Source organism: Citrus clementina, unplaced genomic scaffold (assembly GCF_000493195.1).
Source record: "Citrus clementina cultivar Clemenules unplaced genomic scaffold, Citrus_clementina_v1.0 scaffold_3, whole genome shotgun sequence".
NCBI classification, from domain to species: Eukaryota; Viridiplantae; Streptophyta; class Magnoliopsida; order Sapindales; family Rutaceae; genus Citrus; species Citrus x clementina.
In genome coordinates, this window is record NW_006262339.1 from 22,145,906 (window position 1) to 22,163,801 (window position 17,896).

General features: G+C 31.1%; 1 long non-coding RNA gene across 1 annotated transcript; it reads right to left on the reverse strand.

Moving 5' to 3' along the window:
• Window positions 1-7,862: 7,862 nt before the first annotated feature.
• On the reverse strand, window positions 7,863-8,853 carry LOC112100282. The gene is made up of 2 exons (XR_002906612.1): window positions 8,741-8,853; window positions 7,863-8,238 (listed from the first exon to the last, which is right to left on the reverse strand). It is a non-coding gene; the product is annotated as an uncharacterized LOC112100282 (long non-coding RNA).
• Between the last annotated feature and the right edge of the window lie 9,043 nt (window positions 8,854-17,896).

The window sequence follows — 17,896 nt, forward strand, 5'->3', positions numbered from 1 at the left end:
CATCAGATGTTTGGGTAAAATACCCATTTTTCTAGAGAAGCAGCATTGAAACGTATTACGGATACTAAGATGGAAGAGGGCACAAAAGTTCGTGATCATGTCCTCAAAATGATGGACTATTTGAATGAGGTAGAGATTCATGGTGTTCAAATCAATGATAAATCAAAGATTAACATGGTGATTGAATCTTTACCTGATACATTCAAAGAGTTTAAGGTCAGTTATATCTTAAACAATAAAGATATGACCTTAATTGAATTAATGCACGAACTACATGCTATAGAAGAATTCTATCATAGCAGAAAACTTCCTGAAAAAGGATTCTCTTCAAGGCTTAAGTCGAAAGACAAGAATGAGCAAGCAAGAGTTGGGATCGGCAAACTGTCCACTAAAAGAAGTGGCAAGCCAAAAGGCAAGTGTTACAAATGTGGACAGAAGGGTCGCTGGAAGAAAGATTGTCCTAAGATTATTAAAATCAGGTATAGGAAATCTTTAAGCTTCCTAATTAGTTCAGATTTCTATTGCATCATACAATAATGAATTCTGAGATAACTAATCTTATTTGTAATTCATTTATTTGGTTTTCAGGAAACCAAGAGATTAAGTGAAGAAAGTATCAAACAGCAGTTGAGGACATGCTAGTTTATATTAATTGAAAGACTAGATCAATTTTACAAGACTTTAGTTTTGATATTTGTCTTTATATTAGAGGAATTTAATTTCGGTGGCTTGTTTTAATAAACAGGAGTACACTGTTATTTTTTGGATCCTCTATTTATTATTTATTTTGGTTATTTATAAAGACAATTTATATCATAGAAGTCCATTGATCTATTCAAAGTAAGATATAATGATAAAAAGTATATGCATTTATCTAAGAAAAGAAATGTTTCTTCTAACCAAAAATCACCTCTGATATTTATGCCTAAGTCATATAAACTATAATAAGATTTTAAGAAAATGATTAATGATAGACTTGTTGGCCTATTAAGATTGATCATTGTAACTCCATAAATCTTATTTAGAAAAGTAATATGACAAGGATGCTCTTTTTGAGCTAAAAGCATAACTATGTATTTGATGATTTAGCGCATACAAATGTATACGGACTAATCAGTTTACATGTTATAAGGGGTTATGAGTATTCTATCAATCTTGTTGATGAATATTCATTTTATTTATGTTTGTCTAAATGCGTCATGATTCCATTGCTTTTGAAATTCAAAAGAGTACGTGGATAAGACAGAAGCAATTAGACAGGAACATAAAAGAACTTCGATATGATCGAAACAAAGAATATCTCTATGGAGAATTCAAGCACTATTTGGTTGTCAATGAACACTATAATACAATAGTGTAATTAAATGAAGAAACAAGATTCTTTTGGATAAGACAAGATATATACTAAGTGGTTTATCATTTACCTTTTTTGATTCCAGATATTAGTATTTAAAACTACAAAGTTTATTGAACTTAGTTTCATCTATCTCGGTGTCTACTACTCCAAGAAATTATGAAAAAGTCACAAACATGGTTTGAGACACATTCATATTTGGAGTTTACTAGTATTTCTACTAGAATCAGAGATAGACAAGATGGATTCGTGTTCAGAAGCTTGCATGTTTTAGGTATCTTAAAGGAATAAGGGAAAGTCTGAATTATAGTCCTCAAGATAGGAATGTATTTATAGAAATATTCTTTACTTTCTTTGAGGAAGACTCTATAATGACTTATAACCTAAGAGTAAGGTAAAACTAGAGAAATAAAAGAGATCAGGTTGATGCTCAGCTTTCAACACCTGTTATAGAACAGGAAGAACAGCAACAACCAGCTGATCAGCACAGGATTATCCTTGAACAACCATCACTTTTAGAACCTTGTCGTAGTGGGAGGGTAACTAGGTTACCTGCGAGATACATATTTTTGGGAGAAACCTATATGGCTATCTTAGATGAACATGTACAAAATCCCACTAGTTACAACGAAGCTCTAATAGATAGAAATGTTAAATTTTGGAAAAAGGCCAAGAACACATGGTATGTAAGTTGCAGAGATCCATTTATAGATTGAAGCAAGCATCCCGGTCATGGAACATCAGATTTGATCAAGCGATTAAATCACTTGGATTCATTCAGAACATTGATGAACCATGTGTGTACAAGAAAATTCAGGGAAAATTTGTAGCCTTCCTAATTCTTTGTGTAGACAATATTCTTCTGATTGGAAACGATATAGGAGTATTGACTACAATAAAGATTTTGTTAGCAAAATAATTTGATATGAATGACCTGGGGGAGGCAAGTTATATTCTTGGTATCAAGTTACTACGAGACCGGAAGAATAAAACTTTAGCATAGATAGAAATGTTAAATTTTGGAAAAAGGCCAAGAACACATGGTATGTAAGTTGCAGAGATCCATTTATAGATTGAAGCAAGCATCCCGGTCATGGAACATCAGATTTGATCAAGCGATTAAATCACTTGGATTCATTCAGAACATTGATGAACCATGTGTGTACAAGAAAATTCAGGGAAAATTTGTAGCCTTCCTAATTCTTTGTGTAGACAATATTCTTCTGATTGGAAACGATATAGGAGTATTGACTACAATAAAGATTTTGTTAGCAAAATAATTTGATATGAATGACCTGGGGGAGGCAAGTTATATTCTTGGTATCAAGTTACTACGAGACCGGAAGAATAAAACTTTAGCCTTGTCTCAAGCGGTCTATATCGATAAGATATTGGCTAGATTTAGCATGGAAAATTCCAAGACTGGTTTATTACCATTCAGACATGGAATTACATTCTCTAAGGATCAATCACCTAAAACATCTGAAGAGATAGAGAGAAAGAGACGAGTTCCCTATGCAGACGCTGTGGGAAGTCTCGTGTATGCCATGCTTTGCACTAGGCCAGACATCTGTTTTGCGGTAGGGATGGTTAGCAGATATCAATTTAATCCTGGATCTCTATACTGGACTGCAGTCAAGCATATTATAAAGTATCTGAAAAGAACTAAAAATTATATGCTTGTGTATTCTGGTGATGAACTCATTCCAGTGGGTTATACTGATTCTGACTTTATGTTAGATAAGGATTCCAGAAAATCAACTTCCGGCTATGTGTTTACATTGGGAAGTGGAGCTATTAGTTGGATGAGTGTGAAACAATCTTGTATCACAGACTTAATAACTAAAGCTGAATATGTGGCTACATCTGAAGCTGCAAAAGAAGCTATATGGCTCCGCAAGTTCCTACGAAATCTTGAGGTGGTACCTATTGTAACTACACCCCTTAAACTATTTATGTGATAATGGTGGTGCAGTAGCTCAATCTAAGGAACCAAGGAACCACAAGAAACAAAACATATTGAAAGGAAGTATCATCTTATAAGGGAATAATGTAGAAAGGTTATATGACAATACCCCAAATGGCATTAGATGCTAAATGGCAGATCTTATTACAATGGCCATTAGTGGGAAACCTTTATAACCTGCACTTAGAGCCCTAGAGCATGTGCAATATGCCAGATATGCTTTGAGAGCTAGTAGGAGATTGTTGGGAAAATATGCTCTTTAAAAGCATATGTGTTTATTTAATTGTAATAAACTATTTTTCTGATTAATAAAATAAATGAGGTATTTTATTCAAATATCTTAATTGCATTAATACTTGTATTAAAGTCCATTTAATCATATTATATGTATTTATGTGATTACCATGTGGATTCACAGAAAACATAAATACAAATTATCTTATGATTAAATAAATTTAGTTCGCAGTTGATAAATAAAGTTGGGCACTTTATTTAGGTATAGACTGTAATAAATTCATTGAATGATTTGTCTTAATCATGTATGAATTTATTGATGTAGTACGACTACATTGAACAGGATCACATATGAGATTTAATTAACTTTGTAATAACTGTCAGACTTATTAAATCTCATAGGCGTTGATTTTACTGTAATCTTAATCTTGAGTTAATTATGATTTCATGATTGTAATTGTTATTCCATTTGAGTTACCAATGGGCACGACACATCCTTGTGGTCAAGATTACCCGGTATCTTGGTGGGAGCAATTATGAGTATTGGAGTTATAGATTAACAATATAGAATTTGTACAACACATCTCTTCATGGGTTTTCGGCACTTGATCATGGAATTCTCTGGCCAGAGTGTGTCAACATATTTAGTATGTTGAAAATGATCATTAGAGAAAACCAGTAAGGATCAAGGAATAAGATGTTATTAAATTGATTGGACAGTTGAGATATCAATTTAATTAACGATGTGGTACAAAGGATTGTGCAGTAAAGAAATCAATGTGGCTTGGGACGAATTATTATTCGAGCATACAATTATGGAAGTCAGTTCCAATCTTTTAGTGGAGTAGATTTGGAATTAAATAATTGGGCTAGTTTAATTACAGGCCTAATTATTGTAGCCACTATTGTATGTTCCCAAATGATCCCCGGGTTAGCTCATTTAATTGACTGCACCACTACTGGACTAATAAGTAAGATAACTAGCTATTTGGGTCAAAAGCCTAAATATATCATTTAGTGGGAGGCTCCATTTAATTAGCTTTTGTATAAGGGGCCTTATGTTATTTTACAAGGTGGGTCCCCTATTGAAAAAGCAAATAAACGTGGGTTTTGTTTTTCATTTATTTGAAGCCTAGGGTTTTCACTAAAGGGTGATATAAAAGGCTTATTTTTCCCTAAAGAAAAAGTGAGAAGCCACTTTATACAGATCAGAGAAAAAGATTTTTCTCTCTATTGTTGAGAGAAAAATTTTCTCGTGCTAGTTGCTTTGGTAGTGATAAAGGCGCCCACACGTCAAGTGCAGATCGAACCTGAGTCATAACCTGGAAGATCATTGGAGACTGTTCGTGATCTAACAAGCGTGGTGGTGACGGATCGTGATCTAACAGGAGCGGTGGTGGCGGATCGTGATCTAGGAGCCTAAAACACTTCAGCGGAAAAAGCCAACTCGGATTTTCAAGGTACGATTTCTAGAATACAAATTCTTATATATTATATGAGAGCGATCTTCAAAAGGTTTTATAAAAAATTAAAAACCTAATTTTTCCCCAACACATGCAGCAATAAATAATCAAATTCTGTCCTGTATATTTTTATTTAGAAAATTGCAAAAAAGCTAGTCGCTAGAAAAAAGTAATTAATTAAGTAAACACTGGCTTTGCACTTTGCACTGTGTTTGCGGTAAACTTTTGTTAAAGACAAGTATACATAAACTACCAAGGCACTGAAAATATGAAATCAAAACAATATATTGAATCAAAACAATACATGTCTATAGCGAAGGAATCTCAAAATCTGCTCACTAGCTATGGCTCGTGTAGAACAAACCTTCACAAACTGACCTTGTTGGTTGATTGCTTTTGCTTGGCAAATCATAGAGTTGATGCAACACATCAGGTGGGATGCACGTTCCTTCATGGGCATATTATCGAACACGTCCTAGGCATGAGAATTATACCATAATTCCCCAACAACTCCCCTCTTCAGCTGGGCCTGCAAATTCCATATAATCATTCCATTGTCTATTTTTCGTTCGTTCTGAACCTAAATCAAGCTTGCCAATTCATCTGATCATATTCATATAGATATTTGTCTGTCTTCCTAAAATTCAACATTTGTCCACCAAGTATTAGACCCATAAAAATTCAGAGAGGAAATGACAAGGAAGAGGGTGAGCTCAATAGACAGTCTCTACCTCAGACCCTGTGTTTTTTTCCAGCTGCCGCTAATTGCTAAACACGGTTAAGAAACTTGCACACCAATCTGGACAGCTCATCAATGCCACGTCACTACCCCTTAAACTGATTTTTAACAGATTTTTCAATAAATAGAATGCAAATGAAATAACATTTGAATGCATGGTTAGTGACAAATTCAGATAATAGTAGGTATGTATTTGAGTTCATCTTTGAGGTTGTGGTTCCTCATCACCACAGCAGCCATTCCACTGGCTTCTGTACCAAAAACATATTTAATTTATTTATATTAATAATATATTTATATTGATTTTTAAAGTTGATTATTGAGGGATTAGAAACACTTAATACATCCCATCATCATCATCAACAACAACAACAACAACAACAACAACAACAAAGAAAGAAAGAAAAGACTCAAGAGTATTTGCAAAAGATAATTATAAAGAGCGACTATGGTCAACGGTGGAGAATGGAATCAAAGACATTGTCAAAGGTAGCAAAAGCTTCGATAATCTAAACACAGAGACTTTTCTTCAAGTATAGTTAAATAATAAAATAATAATTTAGATTACTTAATGAAACAATAAGTATTTATGATAAATAAGATACATGGAATAAACTAACCTCTCCGCTTATCATTTTCTCTATTGTGTTTTTTTTTTCCTCTGTCTCTCCTTCTTGTTGTTTAGTAGATGACACAACATTTCATTTTGTTTATTCAATTTGCTATTGGAGCATCTTTCAGGAAAGTACAGAAATGTAAATATACAGCTAATATTATATTTATGAATTATTTATATGTACAGTACATACTAAGTAACTAAAATAAGACAAATGAAATAATAAAAATAAAAATATAAATTAGATAAGATCAAAAATATCATATGATCAATCTCTTTCATCACCAACATCTAAAACATTATTGCTGTAACGTTATACATTATGTACGAAACAGGAATGTAAGCACAGTAGTAATATAATGTTATACATATCAAAATTATGTCTACAAATAAAAAGTAAATTGAAAAAAGATTAGTGAAATAATAAAAAATATAAATATAAATGATAGATCAAATATATCATATGATCCTAATTTAATAAATCAATAATGCCTTAGTAGACAATATAGTTTATGGTAGAGAATATTACTTATCCTCTTAACATTGTTTGCTCAATAATCTTTACTTTTGATCCAAGCATCTTTGATCCAAAAATTGGTAGAGAATATTACTTATTAACGTTATAAATCCATCCGCAATTAATAAAGGATCACAGCATATTCAAAAAGCAATTAATTTCTATTTAGATTTTTAGTACTCATGCGAAATAGAGAAACAAGATATGTGCGTATGAAATTATTATGGATTACAAGCTACTCGATCAAAACTCGGAATCAAATAATTGAATGGGTGTCGAGCACGCTTGTGGAAAGAGTCACGGCACGAGCTCCCCTTCATCATCTCTAAAAAACCACACTTCAAATAAAAATATTTTTTTTTCCTGCAAATTACTTGCATTCATAACCAACTATTTTTTTTAATAGTTATCATTCATGACTTCCTCTCTATCCAAAATAAATTTGCTTAAATTTAAAATATTAAATTATTCTTTTTCTAATTTTTATTGATTGAACCTTATTTTTAAATTAAGATTACTTTCAAATTATAATTTGGAATATGTGTAATGAAGTCCTAATTATAATTTAATAAGTCATAATTATAATTTAAAGTATTTGTAATTTAAGTCAATGATTTATATTAAAAAATTCATCACTGATAATTTGTATATAGGATAGATTGCAAATTAACAAGAATGTTAAAGAAAAGAAAAATTAGAAGAGTGTATTAAGAAAAAGGATGTTTTTGGAATTAAAAGTAAGAATAACTAAAAAGAGAGAGAGAGAGAAGGTTTCATGACAATATTAGAGGGGTGGCACTAGTCCAGCTCCATACATAGAAATTACAAAGAATCAACAAGATAATAACAAAAACACATCCCATACTCACAATATCCAATTAGAGGGGCACCAAATTTTTTTTGGCGAAAATCCTCCAATGCTCAAGTCAGTAATTGGGTCTCTTTTAGAAAAACTTGTATCACAAACTCATGGCTTAATTATATCAATTGAAAGTTAGAAATCTTAATTCTCAAAAGAAGAAAAATAAATGGAGAGAATTATCGAGAGAGAAAAAGTCAAAGAGAGAGAAAATATGGAAATAAAAAAAAAATTGTCCAGCCCTTTTTACCTCCCATTCTCCGTAGCTTTTATACCCAACCTGAACCATCGACTCCATCTTCCCCACGATTACTGTTGGCTTGGAAGTGAAAAGCGTGCTGTGTCTTTGAAATCATGGGTCAATGGACAATGTAACTGCCGCTGAATGGGCTTTGTGCCCGAGTTTCTTGGAGACAAACTACGTGTTGGCCTTTGATCAAGCCTTCGATCTGACTCGATTTTGGTCTCTCCTCGCATGCCCTCAGGTCTGCTATATAGTACTCGTACGACCAGTATTCAGATTTTTTTGATACAAGCAGTGGTCAATAGAGTCAACTAAGATAAAACTTAAATTTCCCGCCCAAACAAAAACTAACATACATAAAGAATTCGAATCATCCTTCAATAATAACATAAATAGCAACTACTGAGGCTAGTAATTTGATCATTTCTGTATTTGTCAATGCATTATGGATTCTAAGACCAGGCTCTAAAATCAGCAAATCCAAAAATTGTTGATAATATTACTTAGTAAGGTTACGAATCCATCCACAAGACAGCTGTAAATAGTCATATATCCTGACATATGAACTTTTTATATGATTAATAAAGGATAATAGCATATTCAAAAATCAATTTCTACTTAAATTCATAGTAGTCATGCAAAATAGAGATAGTGAATGTGTATATCACGGTGCAGAAGTAAACAAAGTATGCAAGCATGATAAAACAAAGTTCATGATATGTGCCTATGAGATTATTATAGAACGAACCTGCTATAAAAAAATGATGCAGTGACTAAGCTGGAAGAAAAGGCCACCTAAGATGTGAATTTGCTGTTATTTGATTCAACTCTTCGGCATGGCTCTTGAAGTTTGAATCAGCCTGTGGCAGGCGAGTGAGCAAGCTGATATTGCTGTTGTAGATAGCTGAATCTTATCAACATTCTTCTTCCATCTGAATCTTGAGTGAGCAAGCCTATGCCCTTATCAACATTCTTCTTCCATGAATCTGAATCTTTCGGTCGAAGATATTGATAGGAATGCACATAGGAGTAATACGGTACTGCATGTTCTAAAGGCAAATATTAATTTTGTAAAGTACCTTAGCGATTCTGCTTTTGCTAACTTTTTTACTGTCTCCACTGCACTCTGTTCCACATAGTCGAAATCATTCTGCATTTTGGCCCGATTCTAACAAGACAATCTAACTTCCAAGCTTTCAACTTTTCCCAAGGTCTCTGGCACATTTTTAAGTTTGGAGCAACCACAGAGATACAACGTTCTAAGAGATCTCAAACCATTTATGGTACTTGGACGACTCTTGAGATTTTTGCAATCTTTCAAATTCAACAAGACATTGCCAGAAAGAAGTTCAATAGATGCTGGCAATCCTCTTATAGCAGTTCCTTCCAAATGAAGCTCCAAGAGCTGATCCCTGCTTGAAGTTTTCTCTGGGAACTCTCTGAATTTCAAAGGGCTGGAGAGATTCAAAGTTGATAGATATTTTACAGCACTTATTGTCCTTGGAAGACACTCAAGATTTTTGCAGCCATTCAGAGTCAACTGCGCAAGTCCAAATAGAAGTTCAATTGATAATGGCAGTTCTTTAATATCAGTTCCATCCGAAAGAACTTCCCACAATGTCTAGAAATTCCTTCAATTTCCAGCAACCAGAAAGAACACGTGTCTTAAGAGATTTCATAAAGATCTTGCCTGGAAGAGTTGAAAGACTTGTACAACCTTTCAAATTCAACAGAATCAGCTTCTTTGAAGCAGAAAAAATGAGTGAATCTCCTGCAACCTTGTAAATCTTTCAGAAATCAGCTCCCCTAAATTTGGTACTCTAGTGAAGTCTGATTGGTCATATTAGAAAAGGCTTTAGCACTGACATGCATCTCTTTGATGTTAAAGCGATCAAATATGATGCTTCAACTACATCAGTTTCCTAAACACTATAACAAAAAATAAGTGGGAACAAAAAAAAAATGAAACAAAGAAAATATTGATAAAACTATGCAAAGGTTTAACTAGTTAAATAAGTGATCATGATCCCAAAATTGCAAGTTTTCAACCTAACTGAACATTTACTTGTGCTTTGTGATAATACATGGCATATATCTGCTTTCTCCCACAATCTATTGCAGTTTCTAGGCTCCTGATGGGATTGCCTCCTAACAATTTGTCTACCCCATTTCTTGTAACTACTCATGCATCCACAGTCCGCTGAAATCATCTACAGTTAATAGAGATTTTTCAATAGGACCAACAATTTCAATAATTGGGTCAAAATCACAATATTTGAGAATTTTTGTCACATAATCTCTGTACTTCCCTTCATAGAAACATGCAAGATCGAGAAATATTTTCTTCTCTGTTTCTTTTGACCCATCAAAACTTATTTGAAGTACATCAAGAATCTCATTCTCAGGATCTCCCTATAGTCATTGTAGTATAATTCTGAAAATATTTTCTTCTCTGCTTTGGAAATTAATGATCTTCTTCTTCATATTTATTCTGAAAATTCAAAAACATAAATGAAAATAAAGAGAACTGCATGGCATAAAACTTACAACTTTGATTATGTCGCAAGCAGCATAGTAATCAAAATTTTTTAAATATCAACTACATGTCAACGATGCGGAATTCCAAGGCATCTTCTATTAAACAAAAACAAATAATAAGAACCAACAGTTGTCAATTCTTATCAACAAAGTCTTCAAATTGACATTGTGATCTGTTGTTTAACGAAAAAAAGGAAAATCAATTCCTATGAACTAAGTCCTCGGACCAAAATTAAACATGGAGGTGGAGAAAAGAAAAATCAAAATCAAATGTTGAATCCTCTTGATTGTTTCATGGATAAATCTGATCTAGATCTGAGTCCATATTTAACATATTCATCTACCCATTTTCAGACATACCATGAATTGTAAATTAAGCCAAAGATTCGCAAAAAGCAACAAAGAAACAAAAAACAGATTCTATGTTCAGCCACAAATGGGCTATTTCACAGCCAAGCACAATGGTTAAGGAAGATTGCTAGTAAACAAATGAAGAAAATTAATTGCTTTTCACAGGTTCAAGAATTAACACTATTATTGATTGCTTCTCTAGTGGAAGAAATAATTTTGAATAAAGCACAGCATCATTCCAACAAATGTGACGATATTTTTTTCATTCATTCCATGGCCGGACTCTGTTTTATGTCTAAAACTCAAGAAATTCTACAATTCCTTCTTTCTACCACATCATTCACGAAACAACAAATAATCAAATTCTGTCATGTATATTTCTATTTAGAAATTTGCAAAAAGGTTAGCCGCTAGAAAAAGAAAATAATTGATTAGATAAACATTGGGTTTGCACTGTGTTTGTGGTAAAATTCTGTTAAAGACTAAAGACTCTCAGAATCTGCTCACTAGCTATGACTCATGCAAGACAAACCTTCACGAATTGACCTTGTTGATTGATTGCTTTTGCTTGGGAAACCATAGAGTTGATGCAACACATCAGGTGGGATGCACATTCCTTCGTAGGCATATTATCGAACACGTCCTAGGCACGAGAATTATACCATAATTCCTCAACAACTCCTCTCTTGAACCTGGCCTGCAAATTCCATATAATCATTCCTTTGTCTATTTATCGTTTGTTCTGAGCCCAAATCAAGCTGAGATCGATCATATTCATATTCAACATATGTGCACTAAGCATAGTAACCTCAATTCCGAGGTTCAAGTATTTAAACCCATAAAAATTCACAGAGGAAATGACAAGGAAGAGCGTGAGCTCAATAAACACTCTAACTCTTCGCTCTACCACGGTTAACAAACTTGGACACGTCACTAACCCTTAACTGATTTATAACAGATTTTTGAATAAATAGAATGTAAATGAATTATCATGTGCAAAATAACATTTGAATTTGAGATGCGCGCGGTGATAAAGTCAGATAATAGTAAAAATAAAATAGTCAAGAATAATAAATTTATATTTTTTATATTAATAATATATTTATATTTATTTTTAAAATATAATATCAATTTTTGGCTTACTATAGTCAAGAATATAATAGTAAAAATAAAATAAAATAAAATAAAAATTACACAAAAAATAAATAAGCATGTCGAAATTGTAAAAAGAAGTCAACTATTATGTGATCACTTAAGTTATAGTTACGTATGAATCAAATTTCTACTTTAATTGATCTTGCACAATTTTATGTTATCCTTTCTTTAATGAAAAGAAAATACCATACCGAAAATCCCAAAATATATCAGAAAATTTTACTTTCCACATCCTGACGGGAGAGTGTACCTGAGCAAATCTTAAATAGAGAGGATTTTTGTAAGTAAATGAATTCCAATGAAGTACTTTGCTTTAAGAGAACTTAAGCTAATCAGGGAAGTATATTTATTTTAAGGAAAAGCAGAGGATTTTTATGAGTAAATGCCTCTTAAATTGAAAGAAAACAAAAGGATTCAAGAGCCTACCTTTCTTGATGAGTCCTGCAGTGGAATGATCGAATGTTGGATCACGTTAATGGCCGAAAGAAAATCACAAGTGGAAAACTTCCTTTTGATCACAATATAAATGCCTTCTTTCTTCAATGGATTGTTCAATGTTCTCTTTTTTTCAGCATATGGATAAGAGAAGAAGTTGAAGAAGCAATTGTTTTTTTTTGTGTTGTTGGGGGAAAAAATGTGTACTCACATTGAGTTCCAACTCAACAAGTACCGAAAAAACTGTACATAAATAATCAAATTAGCAAAGAAGAGAACATAATCTCCCTCTAATATTGACTGAGTGAGTGATTAGGAACACTTAATCTATCACATCCAAAAAAAAAAAAGAAAAAGAAAAAAAGAAACACTTAATACATAATAATACTTAATACATAATAATGTAAGACAAACATTCATGGGAAGCAATGTTGGAATACAAAACTGCGAGAAAACTTAATGCTTTGAGCGTGTTGGACGCACTGAAAGATGATGAAAATTTACCTTGCCAAAGATAATTCCTCTTTATAAAGGAGAAATGTTCCAGTCCGGAATTTTAAAGTGCGGGAAAGTGCAGGAAATCTTTAAAACTGCATGGTTTTAAAGGCTTAAACTGTAAGCCTTTAAAACCGTGCGGTTTTAAAGCTTTCCCGGACTTTCCCGCACTTTAAAATTCATGACCAGAAAACTACTACTTTATAAAGATCTTTTCAATTTTGTTTGTTTCAAAGAAATCAACGAGAGGATTTCATGCTTTCTAATTAATTCCTCCAATAAATGTAATAATATATACATTGTAACATAATTTCAATACTTAGAAAATATTTTAATATTTTACAATCTATTAGATATATTTTATTATATAACATAAAATTTTATAATAAATAGAATCATAATATTAAAACAAGTGTATTAAAATTTAAATTATTTTGAATATTATGGAAAATAATAATAACATTAGTATGTGAGACTTTGTTATTGTAAAATATATTTAATGCAAATATTTATTTAAAATATCTAAAATAAATAAATATATTATTAAATAAATATAACAATTTATATATTTAAATTTATTAAAATATTAAGTTATTTTAATATTCTTAGTCTATTGCGTAGATTACATTATTTATGTAATATTTCTATTTATTAAAAATTTTAAATTCAATTTTTTAAATGACATAATGGTCAAAAAGGGGTCTTAGTGTCCCTTTTTTAAAAGTTGTGGGTGTTGGTGACAATTTCTTCAAATTTAGGGGTTTACATGTCCCTTTTCCTTAAAAGAAAGAATAATTAAAAAAAAATGGGTAAAAGCTCGTTTAGTCCCTATATTTTGAAGTTAATGTCCGTTTAGTCCCTATATTTTTAAAAATACTTCAAAGCATCCCTATCATTAAATTATTGACATTCTTGCCATTATCTTTTGTTCATTTTGACTTATTTTTACAATATTACCCTATTACAATAATGTTCCTTTTTTTAAACATTATTAAAAAGAAAAATTAAATTATCAGTTTAACACTAAAAAATAAAATAAAAACAATATATACATTAATTTTTGTGGAACACTCTGCTGAGAAGTTAAAATATTAATTTTTAAAAAAAATTGATATCTTAATTTTTTACAAAATTAAATTTTTTTGGACACACATGAGCTTCCACAAAAATTAATATATATCTTTTTTGTTTTTTATTTTATTTTTGGGTTTAATTTGATAATCCAATTTTTTTATTTATATCTAAAAAAGAAACATTACTGTAAGAGTGTAAAATTGTAAAAGCATGCTAAAAAAATAAAAAATAATGGCATAAGTGTCAATATTTAATAGTAAGGACGTTTTGAGGTATTCTTAAAAATATAGGGATTAAATGGGCACTAAACTCATAATATAGGACCAAACAAGCTTTTACCCAAAAAAAAAGTCTAATGAGAATATTAGAGGGGTGGCAATAATCCAACTCCGTGAAAAAGAATCAACAAGAAAATAATAAAAGATATTTTTGAAATTAACTCACGCATCCGTTAAAGATCAAGACAAGAACTTAAGTCTTAGAAAAGCTTAGCTGTGAAGCTAGACCTCAACTTCATGTGAAATTTAAAGTAAATTTTCACAAATAAAAAGTAAATGAAATACCATATGCAAATTTAAAGAACATAAATTGAAATTGGGATGCGTACTCTCACTGTTACACCAGGCCTTACCCTTCATTTGAGTTGTTTAAATCTTTTAGGTGGTTGTTCGTCATCATCATCACAGCAGGCAGCAGCCACTGCCACTGGCTTCAGCTGCCACTGCATTTTCTGCAAGGCTTCGCTTTGATGTTGTGGCTACTTCCATTTTTGATCCAACAAAATTATGATGGGATTCATTCATATTTGAACGTCATAGTGAATGCTTAGGGACATGAAAAACAAAGCAAATAGCATATCCCACAACCTTCTTTGTATTATACAAATATGAAGGCCTTGTGACTGTTTTTGAAGAACCCTCATTCTGATACATGAACCACTTTGGAATTTCACTTCCTGGAACAACGATGTGCAAACGATGGCTTGGATCTGACATTGCCTGCAACAAATGGGCTATTTCACAGCCAAGCAAGAAAACAAATGAAGAAAATTAATTGCTTTCCACTGGTTCAAGAACTGACACCATTATTGATTGCTTCTCTATTAGAAGAAATGATTTTGAAAAAAGCAGAGCATCATTAAAACAAACGTGATGATATTTTTTCAGTCAATATTAAATTAATATTTTATTGAATTTTCTACGTGAAAAAAAAAAAATTGTGGCAATAGATGTATCATAAAGTTGCAGCATAATTGACTTTATTGATTAACTGGGAAATCATAAAGTTGATTTTGTTGACTGTTTGATTCTGATTGCTTAGGAAATCACAAAGTTACAGCAACAGATGCATCATGTCGTTGCTCTCCAACAGGTTAAAAATTTATTTAGTCCTTATATTATGAGGTTAGTGTTCATTTAGTTCTTATATTTTTAAAAATACCTCAAAACGTCCCTGATGTTAAATATTGGCCCTCTTGCCATTATTTTTATTATTATTTTAGCTTGTTTTTACAATATTACACTTAGTAATATTTCTTTTTTGGATATTAATAAAAAATTAAACTATCAAATTGAACCCAAAAATAAAATAAGACAAAAAAGATATCTATTAATTTTTGTTAAAGCTCACGTATGTCCAAAAAAATTAATATTGTAAAAAATTAAATTATCAATTTTTTAGAAAAATTAATATTTTAACTCCTCAGCAAAGTGTTCTACAAAAATTAATGTATTTTTTGTTTTTATTTTATTTTTTGTGCTAAACTAGTAATTTAATTTTTTTTAATAATGTCTAAAAAAAGAAACATTATTGTAATATGATAATATTGTAAAAACAAGTAAAAAGGAACAAAAGGAAGTGGTAAGGGTGTCAATAATTTAATAGAAAGGATGCTTTGATGTATTTTTAAAAATATAGGGACTAAACGGACACTAACTTCAAAATTTAGGTACTAAACAAGATTTTACCCCTCTCCAACATACCAGGTGGATGCATTCCTTCTTGGGTATTTTATCAAACATGTTCTGGGCATGCTCTTGACCTGCAATTCTATATTAAAAGACGAACGAGGCCGGCCCTGGGTCAATTGTTTTAAAGTTTTTTATTTTGTGATCAATTACTTTTAAATAAATCCAAAATAAAAATTCATTTTTTTATTATTTAGTCTAATAATAGCAATCTGATTTCCTCTCTGTAATTTTTATTTTAGGATGCCATCTAGTTGAGATACTATACTTATTATGTTGAAAACAAGATATTCGGAATTCTAAAATAAAAATTACTTTTTTTTGTTTATTTATTCTAATGTTATGTTTGTACTTATTTTAAAATTTAAAATCAATTTTAATATTACTATAATTAAAAGGTATAATAGCCAAAAAAAGATATTATAATGGAAAAAGGATATCTACACCCCCAAAGTTTAGAGAAATAATCATTGACAGCCACACATTTTTAAAATGGAACACCAAGACCATCTTTTAACAATAATACCCTTTAACCTCTATTATCCAAAAAACAATCAACTCTAATGTTTTATAATAAATAGAAATATAACATTAAAATAAATGTAATAATGTATATGTTGTAAATTAATTTCAATACTTCAAAAATATTTTAATATTTTGCAATCTATTAGATATATTTTAGTATATAAAATTAAATTTTATAATAAATAGAATCATAATGTTAAAACAAGTGTATTAAAATTTAAATTATCTTGAATATTATGTAAAATAGTAATAACATTAGTATGTGAGTTTTTTTATTGTAAAATATATTTAATGCAAATATTTATTTAAAATATCTAAAATAAATAAATAAATATTATTAAATAAATATAACAATTTATATATTTAAATGTATTAAAATATTAAACTATTTTAATATTCTTAGTCTATTGCGTAGATTACATTATTTATATAATATTTCTATTTTTAAATGGTCAAAAAGGGGTCTTGGTGTCTTTTTTTAAAAAAAGTTGGGGGTGTTGGTGAACATTTCCTCAAATCTGGGGGGTGTGGATGTCGTTTTTCCTATTATAATTGCTATATTAGAATGAGAGAAATAAAAAACCAACAAGTACATATTAATGATACGAAAGTTTTCAGATTACATAATTCAAATGAATATATAGTTTATCAAGAAATCAAAAATCCAAGTTGGATTGCAATTTCAATTAGCTAATAGCGAAACATGAACATAATACTAAGCATGAGTATAAAAGGGCTTTGCTCTTTATTAGATTTCTTAAATTCTTGTAGCATGAGGTTCTTCATCATCAGTAAGGCTTCGCTCAAAAAGAAAAAAAGAAAAAATCAAAACACAAACACAATATCTAGAGATGTTTAGAGAGAAAATTGCAAGCAACAGAATGGGCATCATACAATATACCTCATCGGTCATCAGCTTATTATGGGTTTGTAATAATTTCCCGCCCTTTCTAACCGATTTAACAGCTACATGCTGACACTAATGCTCTTCAAAACGACAGTATTTTCAGGTCGTTTGATCATTATGTATAAGTGAGTGCACGTGACCAACGCGTGCACTCACTTACTAAGTTTAGACGACTTGAGCCAGACGTCGTACACGAGTCCTCTAGGAGTAATCGAGAGATCGTATGCAAAGAAACATCAATTCATACTATCATTTATTATTCAGCCCACATTGCGTCTGGTCTGGGAATTAGATTCTGGTTCATTCTTGAACAATAGGCATAAGTGGCAACTATCACTTGGGATTTCTCCTCCTTCCACTGGTAGATTACAGTCACTGAGATCCCATTTTGTTAAAGAACATAAGCCTGATAGAGAAGGTAACATCAAATTAGTCATGGGATCTAAACTCCTTCACA